This window comes from Pseudopipra pipra, chromosome 6, assembly GCF_036250125.1.
Source record: "Pseudopipra pipra isolate bDixPip1 chromosome 6, bDixPip1.hap1, whole genome shotgun sequence".
Lineage (NCBI taxonomy): Eukaryota > Metazoa > Chordata > Aves > Passeriformes > Pipridae > Pseudopipra > Pseudopipra pipra.
The window spans coordinates 7382618-7410141 of NC_087554.1; the positions used below are offsets into that span (position 1 = coordinate 7382618).

Consider the following 27524-nt stretch of genomic DNA (forward strand, 5'->3'; position numbering starts at 1 on the left):
AGATGTAGGAGGCCTTGGTGCATCACTGAAAGAGCTCAAATACTTCAGGGGTTGAGTGCATGTAAAGGTTTACATACATGAGAACAAAGAGGAGTCACTTGAAGACTTTGAGATTTGTTGCAGACAACTCATTTTAGTGCTCCACTACACTCACTGCCCTGCAGAGGATGTTCTGTGGCCCACTGTGGCTCAGATATTGGTGAAGAACTGACAGCTTTCAGCAACTTCAAACCTGTGTGACTTTTCTCATGGAAGAAAGTGATTTTTTTTACACCTTTAACTCTGCTTTTTCCCATATTTCTGATTTATTTTCATTCTTTCTTTAATTTTCTTTCTCCTTATTAGCACTGTGAATCTCCTCTTCGGGGACCAGGAAATTCCAGGGTGTGAAAGAAAGCTGTTACCATGGAAGGAAGCTATGGGTGGAAATCAAGAACCACGACTACAAATAACAAAACATTCCTGTAGAAGTAGAGAAAGGGGGGATTTTCATTCTGCACTTAAAAAGCTAAAGATTTCACTTAGCTTCTCAAAGAGAACAAATCATCACATATTCTCACTTTCACAGCCCTTGCTCTAGTGATACTTTAAGGGGTCCAGCTGACAACCTCACCTGAATCTCACTGGGGCAGGAAAAAGGGTTACCTGTGCCTCTAGAAAAGCACAAGGATCAAATATATCTCCTCTGCTACTGTGGTTTATAACACAGTGTTTTCAGACAAAATCAATGGAAGTGAAGAAGGCATGACAAAGAGATCATGAGGATACCCTCTGGCACAGAGGCAGAGCAGAGAGCTGGCAGGGATAATACCTTGAACTCTCTGGAGTGTTAACTCCAGCAGGACCCATCTGCCAGAGCCTTCAGTTTCTGTAATTTTGCACCTTTTTTCAGTATTCACCTTCTTTTATTTCTGGTTAACTGGCATCTGCATTCCTAATCCCTGTAGGCTGCAGTGGGCCTAATATTCCACTGCCTTAAACAACATAAAACACACAACAGCACTTTCACAGGTTTACAGGTACCCATATAAATACAGAGTACAGAGGCTCAAGTATTACTGTAGATGAAGGCTATGAGATATATGTGTATTTTGCACCTTTTAATCCTACAGCCTTGACTAGTTCTAAGACTACATGGAAATTCTCTTCCTGGGTATGTGAAGATTCACTTGCACAAGCCTTATTGCTGCTAGAGGATTTTAATCTTTTTGCCTCTGACGAGCCTGATCTTCTGGGTCAGTGTTTCCACTTGTGTAGATCTTTATTCCTGGATGTTTTTGTGGATTGCAATTAAGCCAAGGAAAGCATTGGGGCTTTCTGGTGTAGAGCAGGGGCTCTTCAGGCATGGCTTGGTTGGCTCTAGCATAGACCAGGTTAGCACCCTTAATGAAATACTGTCCTGCTGAAGACAGAAAGGTCCTTCCTCCCATGGTGTGCAAAATCCTTTCTCTGCACTGATGAGATCTGGGTTCAAGCAAGAACTTATTACTTCTGAAATATGGAATGCATTTGCTCTTGGAACACATGTCCTTTTTATGCCCCCTGGTTCATGAGCTGGTTGCAAAGCTACAAATTTGCTATAAAATTCCTTTTAAGGTGCAACGCTGCTAGAAATTTGTAGAATAATAGAGATCCTTTCATCCTTTGTATTTAAACATGCAATTTGCTTTAACGGGATCTGATCAGCCATTAAAACCCACTCTGTGTTTTATGTGTCTAACAAAAAACATACTTGCTCAAGTAAAATAGACTGCATGCAAGGCTACAATATACCTATTTATGTTTAACATGTAACGAGGTCTTGCAGAGCTCCTTTTGTCCTCAGGGGTTTAACAGCTCCATCCCAACACCACCAGAGTGAAGCCCTTTGGAAGGAAAGCTCCAGCTCAGCACTCTGCTGGTGTAACATGGTTTTTTTTAGGCCACTGGGTTCAAATCCCTAAAGAGGGATACTCCATCACATCAAAATATATCAGAGATCCACTCCAGTCATCATCTATCCAAGAATTCCAGCACTTTACAGCAGGAACTGTTCTGTCAGGTGATGGTTAGTGAAGTGGTCAGTTCAAGGCAGCTCTCTCATTTAGCTGAAATTCTTACTGGGGGAGGATTCTTAACCACAAGGGGAGTTTTTAAGTCCAGGGAGTTTTTAAGTCCAGGAGAGGATTCCAGCTTTGCAGAAACATTTGTGTGGACTCTGCAGTGTTGAACGTCTCTCATGTTGTTAGTGGGACACCGAGAAGGAAGAATTTCTCAGTGTTCAAGGCTTGTCTGAAAGACACACAGTAAAACTGAAGATTGGCTGTCTAGTTTTAAAATTGATTTATTAGCCACAGAATTACAGGTTTTACTATTTTTTTCAATGAAGAAAATACAATTTCTCATATAATCCTGCTTGTTTACTTAAATATGCAGAGTTTTGTTTGGTTGAAGGCATCAAACAACAAGGGAAAATATTTTGGTTTATATTCAATTATATTCACAAGTTCCTCTTTGCTCTAAAGCCCATCCATGAAGCTTTTCTCAGGATCTTTTTTTTTTTCTTCTGTCTCTGTGGTTTTTATGTCCTTAATTCCTAATTGTTTTCTCTTGCCTTTTTTTTTTTTCCCCAAACACACAAAAACTCAATAACAACCAAATTTACTCTGCAGGTTGTATTGGAGCCCCCATGATTTCAACTGGGAAGTTATTTACAGGGCACCAGAAGGACATCATGAGCATAAGCATTAGTGCAAAACCAAGAAATTAATTGCAAGAGACAGTTCAAAGACATTTTCAGACTTTGGAAGTAAGAACTGATAACTTCTTTGATATAATATCCTCTATATTTCTATGTTTTCCTTGCTGTCATGAACATTCTAAAATGAAAGCCTGAATAAATGATCTATTTAGTAATTTGAACAGAAAAAAGGAGAATACCAACAGTGTTAAGCAGAATCAAATAACCAGCAAATATAACTGTTTTAGTAGGTGTGTGAATCTAATATATATTCCAATCACAGTTAAATATCTTATTTGTCTCATTTCAGGTCTAGAAAATAGATTTTGGTTTTGGAAACACAAAGACCAAAAAACCAATTTTTAGTCTGAAGGTTCTTTTATGCATTGCATTTGTCATATCAGAGCTGAAGGTGGAAATTAAAAAGATTTATCAAAACTAGGAGCTACATTTTGATAACGTTCCCATCCTTTTAAGTAGTTGTTTACTGAAGGCTTCATCCATTCTTTCGAGGAAAGGAAGAGTTTAATTTTACTCTGTATTGGAAGCATTTTGTGACCATGAGCACCCCAACCTTCCCTGTCAGTTCAATGGATATAGCCAGGACTGCAACCCACTGAGTCATTGCAGTTCTTAACATAATGGTAAAAAAACCCAGACTCTTGATTTTTACATATATATATATATTTAATGCTAAAGATTACATCTGTGTAAGTAGTTTTAAGAGAATATTTACCATGGTTGCCATGAAAACTAGTACATACCATATTTGTCTCCTTGCTCTTTTTCTAAGCCCAAATCTTTTGGCTGACCAAACAATCCCAAGACCTCTAAAATATTCTGTGATCTTTCTGATTGGATACACTGATGTCTGCTGGAAAACAGATGCGATCAACTGCAGTCATCTGTGAGCTGAAAGAAAATGCAGCAGGTTTGGTTATTTTTTTTTTCAGGAAAACTTTATCAGTAACTCTACCTCCTTCCAAGGCAGAGATGTAATCCATAAATAAAAAAGTTGCCATTTGATGAGAAGGAGGAAATTCTATCTTAGTCAACGACAGGGAAAGTGAAATGTGGTCGCCCAGAGTTCCTGCAATTCAAAGCCAACTCATGCCCACTTTAATTATTATGATGTATGTTCCCATTCAGCTTTAATAGGGCTGCTTGTATGAGCAAAGGATCTCAATTGCAAGGGTCATATTTGCTTCACTTTTTTCCTCTCTAGAGTTGGAAAACCTGCAAGAAAGGACAAGGATCCTTTGAGGGAACCATCTGTTCCTGGGGCTCTGCCTCCCCCAGGAAAGATTAGCAAACCCAGGGTGGTCAGTTTGGGTAGACCCCTGGACAGCAACTGAATGGAAGGAAGGATAGACTGGCCTCATATTGTCCCAGGGAGCTGTGGGATTGAAAGCCAAAGCCCAAGGTGTTTTTGGAGAGGGCTGGATTAGTGTGAAGATTGGATGTCAGAAAGCACCACTTCCCCACAGGAAACAGGTCCCTCCAGAGAGGGCAGTCGAGGAGGTGACTGCAACAATTGCATGCATGTTCATGTGATTTCAGCTTTGACTTTGCCACAGGTTTTTTAGTCTCAGTAGAATATTAGAAAGCAGAAATTTCATGTAGCAAAGGAAGGTGGATTCAGGAACACAGGGATTTGGGAACACAGATCTACAAAGGCCTTGGAGGTAGATGAATGGTTGAGTAACTGGGCTGTAGGCACTGCAGGATTGGAGAGGATGGAGATTGCAGATGCTGATTACTGTGATTAGTGGAGGATTTGGTACTGTCAAGGAGTTTAAAGAGTTTTGATTCTTTCCAAGCTCTTCAGGCTCTGGATGGGTTCAGACAGTCTTGAGGCTTTGGCAATCCATGATGGATTTGCACTCGGGCAGCATCTCTGCTTTGTGTGTAAACGGTGAAGTTCTCCACACGAGAGCTGTCTGTGCTGGATTCTCTTTGGAAAACACTGTGTTTCAATCAAACACTCTTTATCTTTGGGCAGGCTGAGGTGTGTCTCCAAGAGCTCAGCTCCAGGCAGTGACAGGGAAGCCACGCTGGTGACTCAGTGGGATTCCTCCTGGGATGTTGCCATTGGGAACCACTGGGCTGCCTCTGTTCCCAGGCAGGGTTTCAGCCCATTAACAGGATTGGCTCAGCCTGAAAACTCAGACACCCATAAAACAATTAAGGAAGGCAACATCTTCAGGCACTATTTACCTGTGAGAGTTAAGGCATGTCTTGCTTTTATGTGAAAATTAGAGTCCTGATGTCAGCATGGGGCTTTGGGAGCTGTGGTTACAGCCAAGGACCTCTAATACATGTCCTTTTATCCTGTTGCTTTTTAACACAAAAGTCTTGCAGATACCCACCATACAGAGATGGCATGTCTCATTACAGATTTATAATTGATTTTATTCAAAGTAATAATATCAATAATCAAACGGAAATCAAAGACAAGCAGGAATTTGATTTTAGGCTGTCATTCTATTCTTAACCTTCTCAAAGGCCATTCAGAATAAATAAAAAATTCTGACAATAAATGAATGAAATAATATGGAATCTTTTCAGAGGACACAGGCTCCCAGTTTCCATGAAAACTGCTCTGCAGCCAGCTGCTTCTGCAGCTGACATGTGCTTATTGAGCCAAATCCATATCTCAGGGCAGACCAGAGGGAATGTGTCTATTCTGGTTCCTGAGAAACAAAGCAGACAAGGGCTATTTCTAGTGGCCTTTCAGGTCCAGTGTGGGTGGCTGAGAACTTTGAATCAAAGTCCTGCCTTTCAAACTGAACCCAGTGATACGAATTTTGAACAGGGCTCACAGACTCGAAACCAGTAAAGGACAAATTTGAGACAGTTTGTGGTGAACTCTGCTTCTTGGAATGAGAATATTATCTTCAAGACATGGGGAAAGCAGTAAATAAGAAACAAACTCTGAAGAATGAATTTGAATATTAGAGGACACTAAAATCTAGGGAAAATGTCCTGGCTCCTTTTCTTCAAAACATTTTGATAGGCTTCTGATAAACTAGGAAACACAAAAAAGAGCTGTCAGCTTGGGCCAACAAATAAAAAAAATGCTGGCAGATGTGTACGACGGTTGCCTTTTTTTTTTTTCTTTGCAAAATTATACAATAAAATCCAGCCAGTGTATGTTACTAGGATAAGGGGGAGGAAGGAAGGCAGGGAAGAAGGTTAAAGACTTTCAAACCTGGAGAGTCAATTCTGGGTCTCTAAATCTCTATTTCTTATACAAATTATTTTGAGACATGCTTATACATCTCAAAACTCCCCCCAGAAATCGCTTGAGGTCAAGTTGTCCTTTTAGGGTGATGTGACACAGTGTTCTTCAGTCAGTGAAGAGAGTGCCTATAAACCATTTCTTTTTTGCTTAGCTTTAATTCCAAACCCTTGCTTGCCCTAAATAAGATCTGAAATGGTTTCTTGTGAACTTTAGAGGATGAAGGAGCAGAGGGTACATCGTGTTTCTGAAAGGCAGCCTGATGATAAACGGTAATACATATTTTTAATGCTAAAAGTGATAACTGGCTACATTTTTAAGACATTTTAAAAATACATACAGGCTGAAAAGGAAGAGGGGGAAACTGGCAGGTATTTAATTTTATGTCAGAGACTAGCCATTCATAAATTGCTGAACAATGGGAACTGCGTGCACTGGTAGTGCCTGGACTTAGGGTGAACCATAGCATTCCATAAACTTGTACAGCCAGGCATAAAGTGCTACTATTGGGAGTCTGCATCCCCAAGTATCTGCTCACTTAAACCCCAGGGTAGAGGAGAAATTTTCATGGAGCTTATAGTGATTTATAATGGGAAGCATAGGCTTTTTCATAGACATTGTTCTCAGTGACAGTGTAAAGAAAGAGAGCACTAAATCTCTTCTCATCATAACTAATGATTAAGTCAGCAGCTTTTTGGGCGAATACAGAATGCCCTTCTACAAAAACAAAGTATTCTATTGTGATGTATTACATTTAAAAAACCCCATAAGTATCCCATAAGGCCATTGCAATATTTTTAGCTAGATCTTCCCTCTTTGTCACCATATTGAAATAAATGGAATGTGTCAGCCTGAGTAATGCTCTTTCAATAAGTTTTTAGGAGCTCACTTAGAAGTTTGGCAAAATATAAAGAAACGAGGAAAACTTTCTCAGGATCCTCTATGGCCTGAATGAAAGATCGGACCATTAAGGAGAAAAGCTTATGCTGATGCTGACACTAATAAATGGGACAGGGAAGGATATTCCATCTTAGTTTGGGCTACCTTGCTCCATGTCTGCTGCCTCAAGTCGCCCTGTGAAATAAATCAGCCAGCTGAAGATGATTCATTGCATTACAAAGTTCCCATCAATATAATGGGGAAATCAGTTTTGTGTGAACGTTCAAATGTGAACCAACCCTCAGCTATTGGGAGTCAAAGGGCCAGCAGTTGCTGAAAAATTAACTCGCCTGCATCCGCCTTTCAGGCCTGGATTTGAACTGTGGTGCTAGAAATGCTTCTTCCTTCAGAGGGTATTTCTCTTATTCAGCCTGGATGCTGAACTTGCTTAAACATCACACGTTATATGGAAGAAAACACCACGATTTTCCCAGGCTGTTCCTTCTCCAGTGCTTTCATTTCAGGTGTGATCTCAACCCTCTTGAAGTCAGTGGTAACACCCCTACAGCCATCACCACTTCCAGGTTTTTACTCTCTGTTTTGACCCTTGAGGCAAATTTTTAGAAGGTCAACCTTCACAGTTAGGTCTAGCTTGGATTTTAAGTCTCTCTTGTGGGGAATATAAATACATTCTCTTTTATGAATATGTTCCCTTAATTATTTTATACATCAAAATACTTAAAAAAACCTGCCTCCTCAGTGCTCCTCTGATGGAAAAATTTGCAGTAGAATGGCAAAGGGAGAGAATTGTGTTTAATCATTATCCCTCAGACTTTAGGGCTCCATTGATCTCCACGTTGCAAGTGCTGTATTATAATACTCTCTGTCTTTCACTCTTTAGGAAAAAAAATATATTAATGAGAATTCCTTTCCAAGAGATTCTTCTTTTTTGACACTGATTCTACAGTGTATTCTTATATTACATAGTTCAAACATTTCTGAAATGTATGGAAATCTTGCCTGGTAAGTCCTTTTTCACATCCCTGTACTACAGCCTTTCCTGAGTGTCACGTCTGGAACCCGAGCCACGATCCACAGAAGTTATGGTTGGGTGAAGCGGGCCCTCCTCAGACATGAGAATCCCTCAGTTCTCCTTTCCCCCCCTCCCCGTTGACTCACAAAGGTCCTAGTCAAGAGTGGGATAGAAGGAAATCCCATTAGAGCCTAATAATGCTGCTTCCTTCCAGAGGGAGTCACTAGAAAGTAATTTATTTCTTCAGTGTGCGACTGGAGGTACTAATTTGTCACAGGCCTGTGCGCGCTGGTGCCGCGGCCTTCGTTGTCCCAGGCACAAGGGGCTGAGGTGGTGACCCAAAAAGCCTATTCCTGCTGCCAGCCTGGCCCTGATTGTTCCTGACTAACTCAGACGCCACACACAGGCCCACAGGACGTATAAGGCCCTGCTTTGAGCTGGAATTTGTACAGTGTGTGTGAGGTATCAAAAGCCACAATTCTGCTGCCTCCCCGTATTAGCGTCAGCGAGAGGCTGCAGGGAGAGCACCACTATCAGCTGCATTCTTTCACCTCCTGGGCCATGGGCAGCTCTAGTTTTCAGACATGCTTTCCTTCCCCCCCCCCCGCCCTGCTTTTCTCTATTGTTGTGTCTTTCCCATCGAGGGAATTCACCCCCAAGTTCAGATCACACACACTCAGGAGATGCGGCGGAGCATCGGCCCTTTGTGAGCGTGTGAAGGATACTTTCCTTGACCTGTCAGAGAACATATTTTGCCTGATGAGAAAGAATGCCGGGCCAAATTCCTCCCTACTGTAAGCAGGCTGCTGGAAGTGGATGTGCATTGGGGATGAGCATGGCCTACTTTGGCTGGTGGAAGGGTCTCCTAAGCAGATGACACTGTTTACAATGCATTGGCTGCTTTTGCTGCTCTCTTAAGTGATGGTGGGTGTTTATACCAAACAATGCAAATAGGAAGTCATTTGTTTGTGAGGGACTAATCCTGAGGCCCTTATTTGGTGGTTACTGAGGCTAAATTCAGCCTTTACTCAGATAAACTCCAGTCGAAACAAGGAATTTGCCACAGTGAGGACAAGAAGAGCGCTGTGGGAGTGCTCTGCTTGTTTTTGGCCAAGGCACAAAGATACTGTAGGTTAAAACACATACTGAAGCAAACAGAGGCACACAATGACTGTCTATATGCATGCACTATACGTGTGCACACGGACACAATTGCACACTAATCTAATCAATACATTCATTTCTTATTAGAGCATAATTACACATCCCAGGAGGCTGGAACAGAAAAGTCCCATTAACCCCTCATGCCCTTTTCGGCTTTCCTCTGCCTTTCCATCTAACAGACCTCTGCGTCACTCCACTCATTAGCAGTTACTGTCTATGACATTGTTACATAAATAAGGATGTCGACCTGTCAGAATGGGTCACCCAATTCAAGGGTGATGATAAATATCTGTCCCTCTGAATTAGGCTAAAGACACCAGAGTACAGGACAGCTACTGTTGATTATTGGATAGTTAATGTATAGAGGACAAAAGGTGCTGAGGCCTGGTCACTTTTTGGATCATTAATATGGATTTAGGCCTATTGTTAAAAAAAAAAATAATACACATGCACACACAAAACTAGGTTAGCAAGAACGTGCATAACTTTCAATTTGGGATAGAATGTATGGATGGTGGGTAGACTCATGGTGCTGAAGGTGTGGCTTTTACACAAAATTGATGGTGCTTTTAGGTAAGCAAACACAATATTTTGTGGCCAGGCTGAAAACAGTTTATGCTTCTCTGTGCTTACTAATGCAGGGCAAGTAAAAGGCATATGAATGCCTTTAAATAAGCAAAAATACCTCTGGGAAGGAGAATATGCAGTAAAGCATATTCAGTTCCAAGGCAGCCAGAGAGATGCTACTGAGGTGTAGCTCATGGTATTGCCATGATTCTTTGCTCAAACCCTGCTTTATTTTCAAAACACCTTTTTCTACCTAAGTAATAAAGGGACTGGAGAGTATCTATAACCCCAACTCACTCATTTAGTGGTTATTATCTTCTGGCATTAGTGACAGATTATCCCTTGCAGGTAGTGCTGAAGTATGAGGCAACACACTACTTTGATTTTAATAGCAGATAATGCAAAAACATCAAGGCAGTTCATAGATGGAGGCTCTTGCCATTCCAAACAAGAATGAATGAGGACTCTTTTCCAAAAGACTCAATGCTGTAGCTCACTAAAAAATGTTAAGTGCCCAGCACAACACCCCTTGGGATTTGTTTATCTGAAAGTCTAATCTCAGCACCCACAACTTTCCCTGAATTCCACGTCCCACAGGATCTGACGGTCATATCACTGCCTAGAATTTATTGCAATGATTTTCTCTGGATGGCAGATCCAGTCTGGCAGGGAACAAAGTGTCCTGTGAGGAAGTCAATGTAGGAACAGGATGTCTTCACGGAGTCAGACCCCTCAGTTAGTTTTACTCCACTTGTTCCTACTCTGTGCCGTGTTACATCCTTTACGGTCCTGCCACTGAGCTGCAAGAGACTTGGCTACAGAATAAGACATCAGGAAGAAATTCTTCCTTGTGAGGGTGGTGAGGCCCTGGCACAGGTTGTCCAGAGAAGTTGTGGCTGTGCCATCCCTGGAAGTGTCCAAGGCCAGGTTGGACAGGGCTTGGAGCAACCTGGGATAGTGGAAGGTGTCCCTGCCCGTGGTGGGAGGTTGGAACTGGATGATCTTTAAAGTTCTTTCCAACTCAAACTGTTTTAGGATCTATAATTCTTCTGGAGCAAGGCTCTGAAGGATGATGATACCAGCCCACGCTCCAGCTCAGTAGTGCAAGGTTTCTGTAATTTGCTCTATTTTCCTGTTCCTTGTTTCCTCTGCCCTGAGGGAGCAACTGTTTCAAGGAGTATCCCTGTTTCCCTGGCTCACTGATGCATGGAAAAGTTCTGCTCGTTATTCTAGTCAGAAAATTCAGTCTCACTGAAGGTGCCAGACAGCAATTTTCTGAGCACAAGAGGATCAACAAGTCAACTCAAGTCTGCTGAGACACCATGACAGACTTGAATTGCTGATTTGAGTAGGGACTGTGAGTTCTGGCTTGCTGGAGAACATTCCCACCTTTATCTAGGTTCAGCTATGCAGATCTGGAAAAAGACAAGGCAGACTGATCAGAAATAGGAATTCCTACAGCCCCAGAATTTCCCTTGCTAGGGTAAAACTCTAGCAGCCCTTTGGGAAACTGTATTTGTGTTGAATCAGTGTCGGGGCACAGGGAAATCAGAGCAGATGTGTCTGTCCTTCAGCTTAATGGGACTGTCCTTTTAACTTGAGATATAAATGGCTCATTAAAAAGGTGTGAGGGAGGGAAGGAGCAGAAAGAAATAAGACAGAATAGTGTCCCATAGCAGAAATATTTAAAAAAATGGAAGAAAATGTTCACTGGGGAAAGCACCTACCTGCATCTTCAGCTTCAAACTCTGGAGCAATGAGCTGTAGTACCCCCACCCCAGAGGCCTTTGGATTTCAGTGGCAGAGGAAATGTAAGTTTTCAGACACTCTGTGGCAAAAGATCATAGCATCACAGAATCATTAAGGCTGGAAAAGACCTCTAAGATCACTGAGTCCCAACCATTAAATGTGGTCAAATGTCCTCCACAGTGTCTGCAAATATGACAAGAGCTTTGTAAGGAACATGACAATCCTCTCGTGACATTTTGTCTGGCAACTCAAATTCTACAGCAGCCCCTACAGCTTGACTTAAGGGACAAACTCTGGAGCTGGTCTGTGGTGGCAGATTTATATCCTAAGTGGGTGAGACCCACAAGGAAATGTCTAATGTATCCTGTACCTGAATTGTATATCAGCAAAAGATACCAAAAAGGTTTAGAAACATGCTGTTCCCAAATCTGTATTTCCCCATTCAAACTGCAGTCACATATACCATTTAACTGCACTAGATTCTACTGTTTTGGGATTATTATTAGTAAGATTGATACTCCTCCATATAACCAATTTTTAGAATTAATTTTCCAGAACAGATTTGTCTGTGAAATAATCTGCAGATGTGTTGCTGCTGGAATATACATTTTCTCTGCAGACTTAAGCTTTTGGGGTCTAAAAGCTGAACAAAAAAAAAGAAACCCGAAAGTTAACCTTTTGGTATCATTATAACAACTAAAATTTGAAGATGTTTCTGCCTGAGATACCATCAACATATATTTTAATATATGTTAAGGGTGATGTTATAAGAAAGACAAGGTTTTTGCATGGCTTGGAACTTCACATTGCAGTAAAGTAAAGAGTAATACCTCTACTTTTTAAAGGCATAGACCTGTCAGTGTTCTGACTGATATCAGACATCCTCAGATATCAACACCTGTTCCATTATAATGACAGATTTGATAGTCTGTGGGAAATATGTAAAAACCATAATTCGGAAAAAAATACCCCAAATTACATTTTTTTTAAAATTTGGTTATTTCCTAAATATTTCACAGGACCAGCATGGCTTTATTAGCTTGATACCTGTCAGAAACCAGTGAGAACCAAGTCAAAATAGAAGTTAGAGAATGAAAATATATTTCTTGCCTTTTTAAAGTTGATTGTAAAAACCCTTGTGCATACACACATGCTACATTTATAAAAATAATTCCTAACACCCACTAAAAAAGTCTAATCATAACATCCCAAATATGTGGCCAATATATATGGGATTATTTTGCAGCAGTGGGTTAAGCATACTGCTGGCAAAGAACCCCGGGACACGCTGATATAAATTCACAGAAATAGTGCTTGCTAATGCAGTAAATGACGACAGCTGCTGTAACTGCTGAACTCAAAGGGAGCTCTATCCAAGAATAATGAATATTTCCCATTGCATTTCAGAAGTGCATGCTCTGCACATGTGGGTTTGGGTCATAACTCAGTCAGCCCTGTGTATCCCCCCGTTTACTGCATGGGAACGTCGAGGTGAATTAATTAAAGGGCTGTGCACACACTCGGCATGAGAAGTCCAGTAAGGCACCCAAGGGATCCAACCCCTTGGCACAGCCATGGGCCAGGCACCCCTGGCTCATCCCAGGCTGCTGAGGGCAATGGCACTGCTGCCATGACCCGCCTGGGCGAGGAAGGTTCTATTCAGCTTCTCTTGCAGCCCCTTAACAATCCACCCATCTGTGCCGGTGCTTTTTGTGCTGTGACCACCTTTCCAACAGGAACTGGACTGAGATCACTGGCTTATTCCAGTCTAGCCACTGAAAGGCTGCCTGTTTATTAAAACCATACTCTCTGTGAAATGCATCTTTGTCCGTGGAACGGCATGGCCATTACATAATAAGTTTGTGATTTATGCTTGTCAGATAGTGTGTTTGCAGTAGGCAAAGCACTAGAGCTTGAGGGATCAGGATTTGTTAGCCCAGGGCTGTCCATCTCCAGGTGCTTTCATGCTTGCTTGCTTCGTTGAAACATGGTAATTGATGGGACTTAGCTTCTTGGAGCATGAACAGCGCCGTGTCTGCCATTGGATGAGGCAAACCCAAACCAGCAGCAGTAGTGTAAAATGCATCAGAAGCATCTAAAGCACCTGGACACCTGTCAGAGTGACGTGGGAATCTACCTGGGTTATCTGCAGAGCTCAGGAATTGGTAGCAGTCTAGCTTTGGCAGGATGGAGGACGGTGAACATCATTAATTTACCCAGCTCAGAAGCGCTCGAAGCTGTGGTTCCGCAAACATTTTTCTCTGTGGCACTTTTGGCTCCAGCCAAGTCATGCTGCCACCATCCAGGGCTGTTTGTGGTAGGTCCTACACTGCCCTCTTTGTTCTGCATGGATATGGAGGGGTGGCAGGAGCATGGGATCAGGCAGTGGTGAGCCAGAGTGGACATCGCCTGCTGACTCCATGTCCTGGAGAAATGTGTGTGTAACCACAACCCCGGGACCAGGATGAATAAGCTTATGTGAAAGTCTGTGACTAAATCCTTCTGGAAAATAGGCTTTAGGCTCTTTCAAAACTGCTGCCCACTGCCAGTAGGGACTAGATGTCTTAAAGAGAGGCAAAAGGCTGTTTAATCTTTTCCTTTAAGTGCATATCATCATCTACCAAAGAAATCACCGGCAGAGGTGCTGTTAACTGGAAGATGTGAACTTTCTCAGCAAGTAAGTGATGGCCATAAAGATTACACTGCCCTCTCTAATGTGGTTCCTGGTGTTAATCTAATCAGTGCCAAGTACAGTAGCTCCTGATCTGTGCCAAGAACCTCTTGCTCCTATTACCTGGGTTAAGCCTATTCCCTGAGTGTCAAAAAGTAACATTGAAGTAAGTATTGAAGCTGAAGCAAAATATGAAAAAGTGAGTGGGTTACAGGGTAGGAAATAGGAATAGGAGAATAGGGCTATGATAGGAATATGTTTACGGGAAAGAGGGATGTTTGTTGTATCAGTTTATCTGAAAATTGGAATGGTAAAATGTCCTTTGCTCATTTGTTTGTGTGTTGTCAAAGGGTGTGTGCAATGCAGGAGAGCAGCAAACAAAACTGAATTCCTGTGAGTAGATTATCCACCATGAATTACTCAAGAGCCCCATACCAGCTAAGTCACAAATACTAGTGTACACAGACATGCATGTTACCAGTGTGATATCACCCAATGTCACTTAGGTGTGATGCAATAAATTGCCTAAATGACTCCAGGTAAGTGTGCAAAACCACCTCTGCCTCCAGCTCCATGTTTTACACCTTGAAAATGTTCATTTGGAAGTTTGCCCCTAAGTGGCACATGCAAAATCTTCCACTCTGGCACTAAATCCTGGGAATTAGGCACAGAAATCAGGTAGAGAAGAAAGCAAACCTCCTGCCTCCTACCATCTGTTTGGCAGAGGCAGGTGACAGGAGGCTGATACTGATTGGCCTTTTTGCAACCAAAATCTGCCATTCATCACAGTCCCTGTGATAAGAAGGACATTTTTCCTCCTGGATGACCAAATTCCAGGACCAGGCCAGCAGGTCTTGGACAGGAATGGCCACGCACTGTGGTGGTTTTCCTGGCAGGCCTCGAGCAGGGCCAGCCAGCCAGCAACACCAGACAGGAGTGACATCACAAGCTTTCACCAAAAAAACACAAGCCAAACTGTTGACAGAGAGATGCTGAAGCCTTTGTAGTGCCTACAGCCAAGCCTGCCCCACGCTGTGATCTCATCAGATGTCATGTGCTAACTCAGTCCTTCAATGGGAGGCTTTCAGAGTGTGTATGGGAGGCACTGGTGGGGAGTAAGTGGCATATTTTCTTCTGAATAAGGCTCAAACTCACTACAGGGAGTTTAACTACTCCACCCACAGTGGACTCTGTACATACTACTCCAGTAACAGTCTTGCTATTAAATTCTTCTGTTGCCGTGGCCATTTTTCCATCATTTTTGCAAAAGCGCAGGTGATAATGTAATTAATGACAGCACTTCTTGTGGCAGTGGAAGCAGACGGGGTGGATCTCATGCCTACACCATCCAGGACAGGCGTGCAGTCAGGAAACAGAGGGACATGGTGCTCCCCACATCAGGCAGTCCCCATTTTGTACCCGAGTTGTGGGAAGTGTGACATGAAAAGGGCCAAGACCACGAGAGAAGAAAGCTGGAGCAACAGGCATGTCCTGAGGCTGTGGGGAAGACACAGTGAAGGCAGAATGACTGATCCTCACTGTAGGAAACATGTGTGACAGAACCAGAGTGGATCAGCAATTAGAAAATAAGCAAAGACAAAAATCCGAGCCCTTTTCCAGGCTGTCGAGCCAAGTTCTTTCAGGAACTGATTCCATTTACATCCATCAGACTGCAATATGTGATTTCCATTGCTGAATTACAGTTTTCTGCCCTCAAACATGTGGCCCATGTCCCCCTGACCCCACCAGGAACACAGTTGCACAGCCTCTGTCATAGCTGGCTTGCCACATTGGGCTGGCAGGATTTCCAGATTTGGGATAGAAAGTTTCTGCTCCATGACCCCATCTTCTTGCAGCCCTTTTGGTATGTGCAGAAGGACATCCTTTCCCAGCAGTCATTCACACCAGTGGAACTCTCATTAACTCACCAAAATGCAGATCAACCCCTTAGACTTGGGTTTGTCTGAGCTAATTTTCGTGGATACACCTTTTGCCAGCAGGTAGGATGCACAGACTTGCAGGATCTATGACCATCCTTCTGGACTACCACAGAAATTTTGGAAACAAAAGACATTTTTTAAATAAGTGAAGGATCATATCCAGCTATTAAAAAAACAGCATCATGAATTTAAAATTTATTAATATTGTGTTCTACTTTCATTTTGGTAAACTTCCTGTGAGGAACCAGATATGTACACATGCAGAGATTTATGTACATGTGCATGTGTGTAAATACACATACATATATGTGTGTATATTCCAGATTGTGTGGCATGCATGTATGTTTTCTTGAAACACATATGAAGTGTCAGTGTGTTTGTAGAATGTTCCCCAAGGTGTTTTGCAGTTCCCCAATGATATGTCATTGGGGAATCATAAATTGATGATTTATTCACCTCACAGAAGTGCCTACAGAACCAAACCAAAAGAGGGATGAGATTGGGTTAAGCCACCTTCCGATGGCTCCCACTTTGATGCAAATGCTCTAGAGAGGAGGTAAAGAGAAAGTGAGGTGTAAGAACTCCAAAGCAGACAAGTGATTTAACTAGAAATAAATTCTGGTGGCCTGACTGATACCTTTTGATTCTCACTGCATTCATCAATGTGATGAATTGTGTATCAGCAACAGAATATGGCTGAAACAGTGTTATTACAGATTGCCCTGATGCTCAGTTCTGCAGGGCCCCAAGCACTCGGTGGCAGCTTTCAGAAACTCCTGCTCTGCTGGATTTCAGAGTCCTGACGCTGAATTTACTCTGTTTGTGCTGGGATCAGATCTGGCAAGCACCATGTTTTGCCCTCAGCACTCAGTTCAAGGCCCCTCTGAAGTTCCAAAGACATGAGCTGTGTTTTATTCCCATTATTCCTCGTTTTCACACGCTTGTTCCCATCCAGGTTCCGGAAGAAGCTTCAAGAGGAAGTGCCAGAATCTTATTAGGGAAAGATTGTTGTGCTTTTGCTCCTCGAGGGGGCCTGGCAAGATGTAAAATCAGCAGCTGCAGAGGGCTGAGAGGTGAGGGAAGCAGACAAGATGGAAAAGTGAATAGGAAGGAGAAAAAGTGTAAAAGAGGTACAGTGCATGGGAACTGCAGGAAATGAAAGGAGAAAGGAAATGACTGATGAGGCAGAATTTGGGTCTTCTCTGGTTCTCGACATTACAATATCCCTGTCTGCATTTGTCACATCATTTAACAGTGACCTGGAAATGATTATTTTTATTGCATTTATGCTTTTCATCGCTTGCTGATGATTTACAGTGAAAGCTTAAAAGAGTTCACAGCTTGATTTTTTTTTTTAATGTACTCATTGTTGTTGTTCTGTATCTCAAGCTTTTTGTGTACAGAGAATTCTTGCCAGCACAGTTAAATTAGTTTAGATGGACTTTGACATGTTGATGTTCAATCCTATATCTACAGAAACCCAAACCCTCATCAGCATCTGCTTTGGTCAATGCAGTCATTCTCAACAGCTCTACCTTCTGTCCTAAGAAATACTCAAACTGGCTTTCAAAATGTCAAGAAGACAGAGATGAGGGAAGTGGAGAGTGGAACTTTACAGGCAATGCTTAAAAATGTTAAATAAAAAGGGGGGGGGGGGGGAGAGGATTTATTTCCCTGCCTCAATTCCCTTTGCAGTTCACCTTTAAAGGAAAACATTTTTTTAATGCACATGTATTAATGTGCTCATGTTCACTTATGATTGTTGTTTAATGAGTAGGATATTCATTGCATTTAGGCACTTTGAGCTCACAGAAACAGCTGGAAAAATATTATTAGGCAGAAGTGAAGAAACAAGCATGCATGTGTGTGTTTATGTGTTTCTGTGTCTGTGCACGTGTATATTAAACTCCACCCAGCACATTATCTGGGAGAGGGCCCTCCCAAGGACATGGATGACACACAAGCATGATGGATTTAAAATAACAGAGTGAGAGGTGGAAATAAATCCAGAGATCAAACAGAAACAGAAGAGAAGAAAGGGAACGAACTAAGAGGAAGTTATGCTAAAAAACTGGCTCTATTCCATATTAATTATTCAGATTTCCAGATTAAGACCAATCAATTTTATTATTTCTTTTTTTTGCCCTTTCATTGGAAACAGATACACCCCAATTCAAAGAGATGTTCAAACATGTGCTTAACTTTAAACATTTAAGTAATCCTAGTGAAGTTGTTGAACTGAGTATTCAGAAAAGCCACAATTAATAAAGGCATTTACTGTAGTTAAAAAGATCAATACGTTTTATTTTAGTGGAGAGGGGAAAATAGCTATTACATTTGTATATATTTAATTCTATATGTGAAGAAGAGCAAGCTTGTATCAAAACACATGAGTGAGAAGCTTAAAATTGCAGAAAAATAACAGAACCATAAGGAGACCAGGAAGACCTGGACCCACCAGGCTCATTTTTTAATACATTAGGAAGAAAACCTGACAAATACTAATATGTTTCAGTAGCTTAAGATAGTAGAATGATAAGATAAAAGGGATAAAATTGTCTTTATTTCAGAAAAAACACCATATATCATATTAAGTATAGGGACCATTCGAAGTTTTCCTTTCCAACAGTAATAAGTTCTAACAGGAGTTTCTATTAAACATAAACTACTGAAATCAGAGTTAAGATCAAAATAATCACAAATTTGTACCCAGGAATTTTAAAGGAGCACAGTGGTTTTCTGGAGTGCCAGTGCATGCAGGAGATACCAAGTGGGTATGAGCTTCCAAAAAAGCTAAATGACAAACACCACCCATGATTATATGAAAAGGAAGCTGTCAAATAGGGATGTTAAAGGCAGGGTACTTCTGCTTTTCCATAGAACAACAGAGTGGAGATTAGGGTGGATAATCTATTGCTGTATTGCTGAAAATTTTGAATTCAGAGTGCAGATGCTCTGAAATACATGCCCTACTAGAGTCCATTTAGGAGACACCATGGAATACATTATCCTGGAAATAGAACTGTGGAATAAATGTCCTCACACTTATGTCTAACTTTCTTTTCTCAGAATCCAACTGTGTAAAGTGGCTTCATACTCGATATATCGAACTTCGTATGTCCTGACATGTATTTTTAAAGATGTACATTAAACATGTATTTCCTTATGCAAAGCCAAGCTCTGAGACCGTGACTTGAGCTGAATCCTCCTTTGGAAATTTGGTCTTGGATGAGCCAAGTGCAGTCTCCCAAATCCATAAAATTAAACATATAATCTTTGATCTAAACCAACACAAGCTCAATAACGAGAAACCAGCAGTTTCCATCTGTACAATGATGGAATAGATGCTGGTGCTCGTCTCTTTTGTTCCCAGTTTTGATGCACAACTAGTGCATCTATTATTTTATTTAAAAATCATGTACCATAAAAACTAAGTTGTCTATAAAACACTTGCTAATGGCCCGTGGAGAACTGATTAGCCAACAGTATTTTTCACATGCATACACCACATTACTTTATTACACCATATTACTTTATTACCTCAATACCTTCCAACTTTTAAATAGTTGTCATTCTGGGAACAGCACAGTGAGAGGAGCTTTTGTTACAGTGCAAGTGAAAACCATTTCATTGCTTTTTGGTTGTTTCTCAACTGCACCATCATTCATTCTTGCTAACCATCATGATATTCCTTCACTTGCAAACTTCAGTGAATACTTGATCAGACCTTCAGGAGCTAAAATATTTTTCTCTTCTATGTTAAGAGAGAAATGAGTGAGTCAAAAGCTGATGGTGTCTTCTGTGGTCCTTCCCAAAATCTGATAATTGAAGCAGGGAATAATTCATGTTTCTCATCTCCTTCCTCACTTCCTTGAATGAAACCACATTGATTGTTAAGCAGCTTGAAATATAAGTTTTATATGGAGACATCAGGAAAATGGGGATCAGACTGTGTAGGTAAAGAGCTGTATAACACATTATTGCTTGAGGTGCATGGATTTAGGTTTCTAAATAGGCTTCTGTTATCTTTTGAAGAAAGGAGAAAAAAAGGCAAAAATACTATTACTAGGAGAGAAATCTAAATGTGCAACAGCAGAGAAAATAAATACTGTCATTAATTCAGTGGCATCTTCACTGATTATATGAACTTGGGTTGAAAAGAGAATGTTCATAAAATTAGAGCTTTTCCTTTGTACCTGCACTGTAAGACTGGCTCTAGGTTGCCAGATAAATTAAACACCTCCCAAAAAAGCTTTCTGTGGGTGCAGGCAGCTCACAGCAAGGCGACCCTGAATTTTTTTTTTCAGAACCTACTGTCTGTCACAAAACTCATGGGACTTGAACAAACCCCACAAGTAACCCAAAGATTCAGCGTAAGAATTACAGTTGGCTGTTCAAGCCTCTAATTGCCTGGTGTCCTTGGCCAGAACAAACACAGAGCTGTGTCATTTGATATCCTGAACCATAACCTGCCATAATCCATACTCTTTAATCCCTCGTATAGCTGTCGCTATGTCATCACAGTTTATTTTAAAATGGTATTCTTCAGTCCTAATCTCATTCCCAATCATTCATATTAATGTCAGAATTAGGGTGAATTAGGGCATTATTTGCCTCATATGTGACACTTAAGTGCTTGTAAGTAATTGCATAGGAGAGGAGAGAGCATTAAATGTGAATGGCACATACAGTATGAGAAATGGAAGAGACCAATATTAAACTTCTAATAGAAATAACTTCAGCAGAACTTTCCCACAGGCAACAGAACTCTGATATTTTTAGCTGTTTGAGGCCAATGTATGTTAAGAATAGCATTCACTGCAGTGGGAAAATACACAATTTCTATTATGGGGCAGTCAGAATAACAACATACTGATGATACACTGGTATAAAATATGTAATTATCTAGTGTGCAAAGGAATAAATCACATAAACTGTTTACAGTAGGAATTGTGAAAGGACAATGACACATTGTTGTCTTCTTTGCGTAGCAAGGGTAAAGTTTGGCTTCTAAAATTGCAAAATCTAATTTGTGGTGTTTATGAGATGCTTCCTGCAAGAAGACTCTGATAAGATTTTTTTTATTATTATTATTTCTAATAAATCAGGTTAGATATTAGCTTGGTTAAAACGGGAGGTAGAATTGGTTAAAATTAGAAAGATGTTAGCTTGGATAACATTCTTCATGTTGTATCATTAGTCTAAAATTACACAGAATAGTCCTCCTTTCCCATGCAGCTCAGATAACTGCAATTTTACTTCTAGAACCATTACTGTATTGTAATTAATAGGCTGCAAAATTCACAACCATTCCCAAAGTGAAGTCAGAACTCTTGTAGAGCTGTGCATGGAGTGATTATTCTTATTAGAGAACTACCAGCCCATCATATTAATAATTATTAATAATGCAGAGAACAAAGGCATTGTGTGTCCTCATGTATCATCATATATAAAAATAGTTTTAATTGATAAGCCCCGTCTGTTCTGTGTGCTATTATTGTATCACTGTAAGTTGTAAAAATAGGGTGAAATCAATATTTTTTATCTGTCCTCCTTGGTAGCAAAGAAAGACCTAAGCTTCAGGATTAGTGGGCAGATATGAGGAGGATTTCTTTCTTTGTGATACAAATCTGTATTAATTGATTTTCCTTGATGTGGATTAATTGCAGCTCTTTATTAGGAATAATATTACAAATAAACTATAGGCAAGTATAGATTGCTAAGCCTAGATTTCAACTGAATGAGGCTAATCAATACCTAAGTCTGTAATTCAAAGCAATTCATTAAGGCCTCGGGAAAAGCTAAATAATATGTGTGAGAAATGTCTCATCTGGAGCCTCAGAGGAGTTTCTCCCTAAACAGAATAAATATATTTGTAATACATAATTATTGCAGATTGATCTTGCTCAAATGCCTCTCCCTCACCAGCCCTGGCACTGAGGGTGTGGAGAACATGGATGGGCCAGAGCCCCTCACCGTGTTTGCCAGCGGGTGCTCCAGTCAGGAGAGGGGCACAAGTGTGATGAGGGGTGGCTGAGGGAGCTGGGGGGGCTCAGCCTGGAGAAAAGGAGGCTCAGGGGGGACCTCCTCACTCTCTACAACCCCCTGAAAAGAGTTTGTAGCCAGGTGGGGGTTGGTCTCTTCTCCCAGCGATAGAACAAGAGCAAATGGCTTCGAGTTGCATCAGGGTAGGTTTAGATTTGATGTCAGTGAAAATTTCTTCATGGAAAGGGTTGCCAGGCGTTGGAACAGTGGTGGACTCCCCCTCCCTGCAGGGATTTAAAAGCCATGTAGATGTGGCACTGGGGGACATGGTTTAGTGGTGGCCTTGGCAGTGGTTGGACCCAGTGATCTTGGAGGGCTTTTCCAAGCTAAATGATTCTATGATTCCATTCTTTGACTCCATTATGGTATAGTAGGTACATTCTGTGGCTTGTAGGTCATTAAAACCTTTCCTTTGCTATTTTGTTTTGTGATTTCAGACAGATAGTAGACCTGAGGTTGAAGTCAGCCAACAGCAGAGCTTAGTGTTTCTGTTCATTCTCATTTTTTGTGCACAGCCACACAGGAAGCTCAGCAATGTCTGTGTTACCATTGCTGTAGACAACAATTTGGGAATCTGTGACAGCTCTGAAGCTGTTCAGTCCCTGATTGCACTGGTCCATCACTCTTGCTCTCAGCTCAGTCAAATGGACAGTTCAGCTGCAGATCTTAAGCATCCATTTAAAGTTAAATACTTGAGCAAACATTATTAAAATTGTTACTGGTAGCCAGCCTTCAGGAAACTTCAGTGACCTGTAGTGAGTGTTTATTATGCAAAGTGAATTTTGGGGTTCTGTGACTGAAGAGCTTCCAGAACATAAATTGTATCACAGAAGAAGGGGAGTGGCTGTAGCACCTGAGTAATGTGATTGCTCTGATACGTGAGACAAATCCCAGGTTTAGGAGCACCAAATGTAAAACCTGGGAGAAAACACCAGTGCAACAGCAGTGAGCAGAAAAGATACATTTCAGAATTATGTTGTAATGAGTATATTTTGAAAATATGGTCATCCTGGACATGGCTGTGGATGGGACAGAAACAGACTTCAAGGACATACCAGTTGGTCTGACTGGTTCAAATTTTAGCATTTACCAAATTCATGAACGTCTTTAAAACTGCAAAGGAGATGCATTTGCTTCAGCAGTCCCACCAGCGCTGCACTTAACTAAATGTTTCCTTTCTGTTGCTTCAGAAACTTGGTTTTGGAGCTAGAAATCCCAAACTCTTAGGGCAAGTCCCAGGTTTCAGCGAGGCTACAGCAGGGATAATAAATGCAAACGATTTCTGCCAGGAAAACCACGAACACAGTTTTCTCCAGTGTGGAACAAGTCGGGCTAAACATTCTACCAGCTCTCCAATGTGCATATTCTGTTCACCAATGCTGCTACTGCCATAAGTCGTGTCTTTTTTCTTTTTGTTCTTTTTGCCTAGGCTGGTATCTGTCCTCTTGATCCCACCTTGATTTCCAGTGCTGGAGCCTGTGTATTCCCAGTGAAGATTCCTCCAGTGAGTTTAACTCTCATTGTGAAGATACCACAGTCTATCAACTCATGAACAGTGAAGGTAAACTAACCAGGATTTAACTTGGTTAAATGACTTGATTTTGGCTTCTGGTTCCCATATACACTAGTTTGTCCCTGTATTAAGTATTGTTTTGACAGGTAAATTATCTAATTCAGAGTAGCTGGTACCTGAATCAACTGATTCCAGGAAGACTTAGCATGATTTGGGGCTGATTTTCTGCATGCTATGGTCCCTTTTCACTACTGTGTGGGAAATACTGATACTAAGCATCTTTCATTGCTATAGAAATGATGCCCTACAGAATTGCATCGTGAAAGAGGCTAGAGGATAGAAATTTCTTGCTTTTTCTCATTCATTTATATCTCTTATTATCTTGCCCCTTTGACAATTCCATGTTGCTTCAGTGGCAGCACCATAAATCAAAGCCTAAATCTGAAGACGTGTGGAAATGGGAGGGCATAAAATGCATCCAGGACAAACTGCTCTTGCATTTGACAGCTAACAAAGCCAAGAGAATAAACATCATCATAAGTCAATGTGCCCTCTATCTGGCTTAGATTATCTGGTGGCCATCTGAATAAACTCTCAGCTGAAGCAGGAAGCCCTGGGACTAGATCTTTCACCTTCCTTTGATTGTGATTTTCCAATTGTTTTCATTTTTCAGTGACGCCAGCACCCTTGTTCATTGATGTTCCATTTTGGCCTTGATTGTGCCAGATCCACCCAGCGAAGTCTGAAGCCAAGAACAAACAGGGCCTCAAAAAGAGAGGCTTTCCTTGAGGCATCCTTATACATCAAGGTCCTGAAGTGTGATGCAGACAGTGCTGCAGTTTTGTGTAAGCAGTGTTTAGACAGGCTTCTCCAAGTTCATCGGGCTTCTTGAATAGGTGGAAATAGCATATGTGCATGTGCACACTTGCTCAAAATCAAGGATATCAGCAACAGAAATGTTACTGTGAAAATACACTGAAATGTGTCCTTTTTTCTTTTTTTTTTCCAGACTAGAGATTTTGCTCATTTTCGAGTCTCTGTTAGACTGGTAGTGCCATGAAAAGTGGAACAGTGTAGCAATGCAGCAAGTTCATCTCTCTTCTTCTCTCTTCTTCTCTCCCCTCCTCTCCTCTCCTGGTTTATAAGTGCTCATGGTTTATGGGATGTACTGCCCAGGTGTAGATGTGTATCACCAGCCAAAGACAGAGATAACATGCCAGCAAGTCCAGCACAGAGATTTCTCATCTCTTCTGTTGGTTTTGGTTCATTGTCAGCCACTGGGCTGTCCTGGGGAGCATGGTTTGCTCGTGTGTGATGAAGGAGAGAAAGATGCACATTGCTCATATTTATCCTTCCCATCTGACCAAAACTCATTATTCTTTGGGAACAAAAGTTGACATAAGTGTTAGGAAGGCTGGACTTTCTTAACCTTGCATGTCTCCTGTCCATTTTAGGCCTGGGTCTGGTTGGCAAGGAAAGCAAACCAGTGTCACCGCATCTGTTTTTCTTGTGCAAACATTTCGACTGCACAGGGGTTACCAGTTTGGCACTCAACATTAACATTAAAGTTTAGAGGGGAAAGGCTGTTCTGGAATGGTCAAACAGAGAAAGTCATCCATGTATTTGCATTTTAGAGCTATTAGTGGTGCTGCATTCAGAGCAGCTCCCTGGTCTGAGGACGGATTTGTGGGGTAACTGCATTTTTGGAGGTTTCCTTTGAAACAGAAAACAAAACAGAAAGAGAAGCACCAAACCACAACTTTAAAAATAGGATGCTTTAAGATGCCTCCTGGAAGTCACAGTCTGTCCTTATATCGTCCAATTTTTTGAATTCTTCGGGAGTGAGAACAGACTCGGTTGTCAACAGAGTGCTGTTCACAGAAAGGAGGCAGGAGAGTGAAAGAAGGCTGGCTATTGTTCGGGGACGTGGTGTAGGCTGCAAGAATGCGTTGGGAATGCAGCGCCTGCATGTCAGGCACAGAGAGAGGGCTTTGTGTGAGAACACTCAAGCACAATGTCAATCAGACCAGCAGCTACTATCTCATTTCTTTATCTTGATCGTTGCTATCACACTTCTTCCCCTCGAGTCCATAAGGAGAGTTATCAATGTCTGGGAACATGCTGGTGTCTAATCACAGCTGTCCGGGTCCTTCATGCTGGGGAGCTGACCTACCATGAAGGAGTTGGAAGCACCCTACCTCTCCTGTGTGCCCTGCTTTGCACCACACTCTGACATGGCCTTGATCATCATTTAGGAACAGGTAACTTACAACCACCCTGCTTTGATGAGGGAGCGTTGTTTTTCCTAAATTAAGAATGTCTTTATCATCCCCCAGAGGAATGTGCGTGATTTGAAACATTCATAATTGGAAAAGGGAAACATTGGGTAATAGAAAGGGAAGCTACACGCTTATGCAAATGTAAAAAACATGCTTTATCTGACAATGGTTCACATTGTGTCTGGGTGCAATGATGTAAGAGCACTGTTATGAAATTCCTCAAAATCCTGAACAAAATAGAGGCAACGTGCCTGAAAAGGGTGCATGTGTGATTAAAATAATTTTACTCTTTAAGCAAATTAATGCTTGGAGCAGAAGCTTGCAGAGCTGGGAATAACATACCTGTTGTGACCTGAGTTAAATCGACCTCCTCTGAAGTCTCACTTCTCATGGGTTGGTGGTGCTTAAGGCAGATCCACCTTTGAGGTAACACATCACTGCTCTGCTTGCCAGGAATGGGAGGAGATCACACCCTGATAAAAATGCTCCTCACTGGGAGAGGCTGGGCCAGGATTTTGTGAGCCTACACCATGCACTGTGTAGTGATCATGAGGCATCTCTTTCAGTGCAGTCATTTAGGGCCACGAGGAGCAAATTTACTCAGGCTCTCAGAAGTGAGAGCTGCTGTTTTAGTACGTAGGAGGTAGGTGATCCTGAGCAGCACACCACCAAAATCAGGGAGAACTTTCCCAAAAAAGTTACCTTTAATCATAGCATTGCTGGGAATTGACCACATTATTATTCCTGTGTACCAAGGCCCAGCTGGGATGGCCTGGTATCACAGACACTTCTTGCTGACACGATGAGTGATCTAGGGAGCAGGGAGCAGAGTGGGAAAGCTAATAATGAATACTTCTCACACTTCCTTAGACTCCTGGCATACCCCATTCCACTGCATCCTGGGCATTGACAAGCAAGAGAATTTGACCAGAGGACATATGATTTCCTCTTCTTCAGGTGTAATGTTTGGTAACTCTTTAAGTCAGTGTTACTGGTGTTCCCAGCAAGAGAAGGTGTCCCAGGTGCCACCACACCACCCTCAACCATTTTCCAGCAGAGGTGTGAACTGAATCAGGAATCTGACCCACATTATAACCACATTTTCTACCAAGTTAGTTTTGGGGGGGGGGGGGCAGATGACCATCTGGCTGCACAAACAGCTACATCAATGAGAGAGAAGGCAGCACAGGCAGGACAGGAGGAGACAATGAGCAGTGAGGAGCCAGGAGAGAACAGGACAGACTGTGCTTCAGCTCCATCTGAGGTCAGCACTCCCCTGAGAGCCTCCAGACCTGCTCCCACACATGGGGGCTCAGAGTTGATTCACATCAGTCTCCTCTATTGCACCCTTTGACCACCACACCTTCTACACTGTTCCCCACCCTGTATCTCATGCTTGAGAAGGCCTTCTTGAAGAGAGCCTTAAGAGCGTGGATTTGGGGACAAACCATTTTATTTCACCAGTTTATTCAGTATAGTGAATAAATTATATGCCATGTAAAAAAATCAGTGTAGTTCTCATCAGTTCAACAGGGCTGTGCTGATTCGTACCAGCTGAAGATTTATTTTGCCACCTCAGATTTCTTCTCTGCTTTTATAACAACTGTAGCTGTATAGCACTTAATAACAGCACCTTATTATGTTGGAGTTTTCCATGATTCATTTCAGGAATTCAAAGTACACATAACCCTTTGTGCTTACCGCTTAAATGCATTGCAGAAAAT

At 41.7% G+C, this 27524-nt stretch overlaps 1 long non-coding RNA gene across 1 annotated transcript in view; it reads left to right on the forward strand.

The window, feature by feature from the left end:
• The window catches only part of LOC135416728 (uncharacterized), an 89433-nt gene extending 64937 nt beyond the window's left edge, over positions 1 to 24496 (forward strand). The window contains exons 3-4 of the long non-coding RNA XR_010431702.1: positions 23438 to 23569; positions 24195 to 24496. This is a non-coding gene — a long non-coding RNA (uncharacterized LOC135416728). The remainder of the gene's footprint in view (positions 1 to 23437; positions 23570 to 24194) is intronic.
• Positions 24497 to 27524: the final 3028 nt, after the last annotated feature.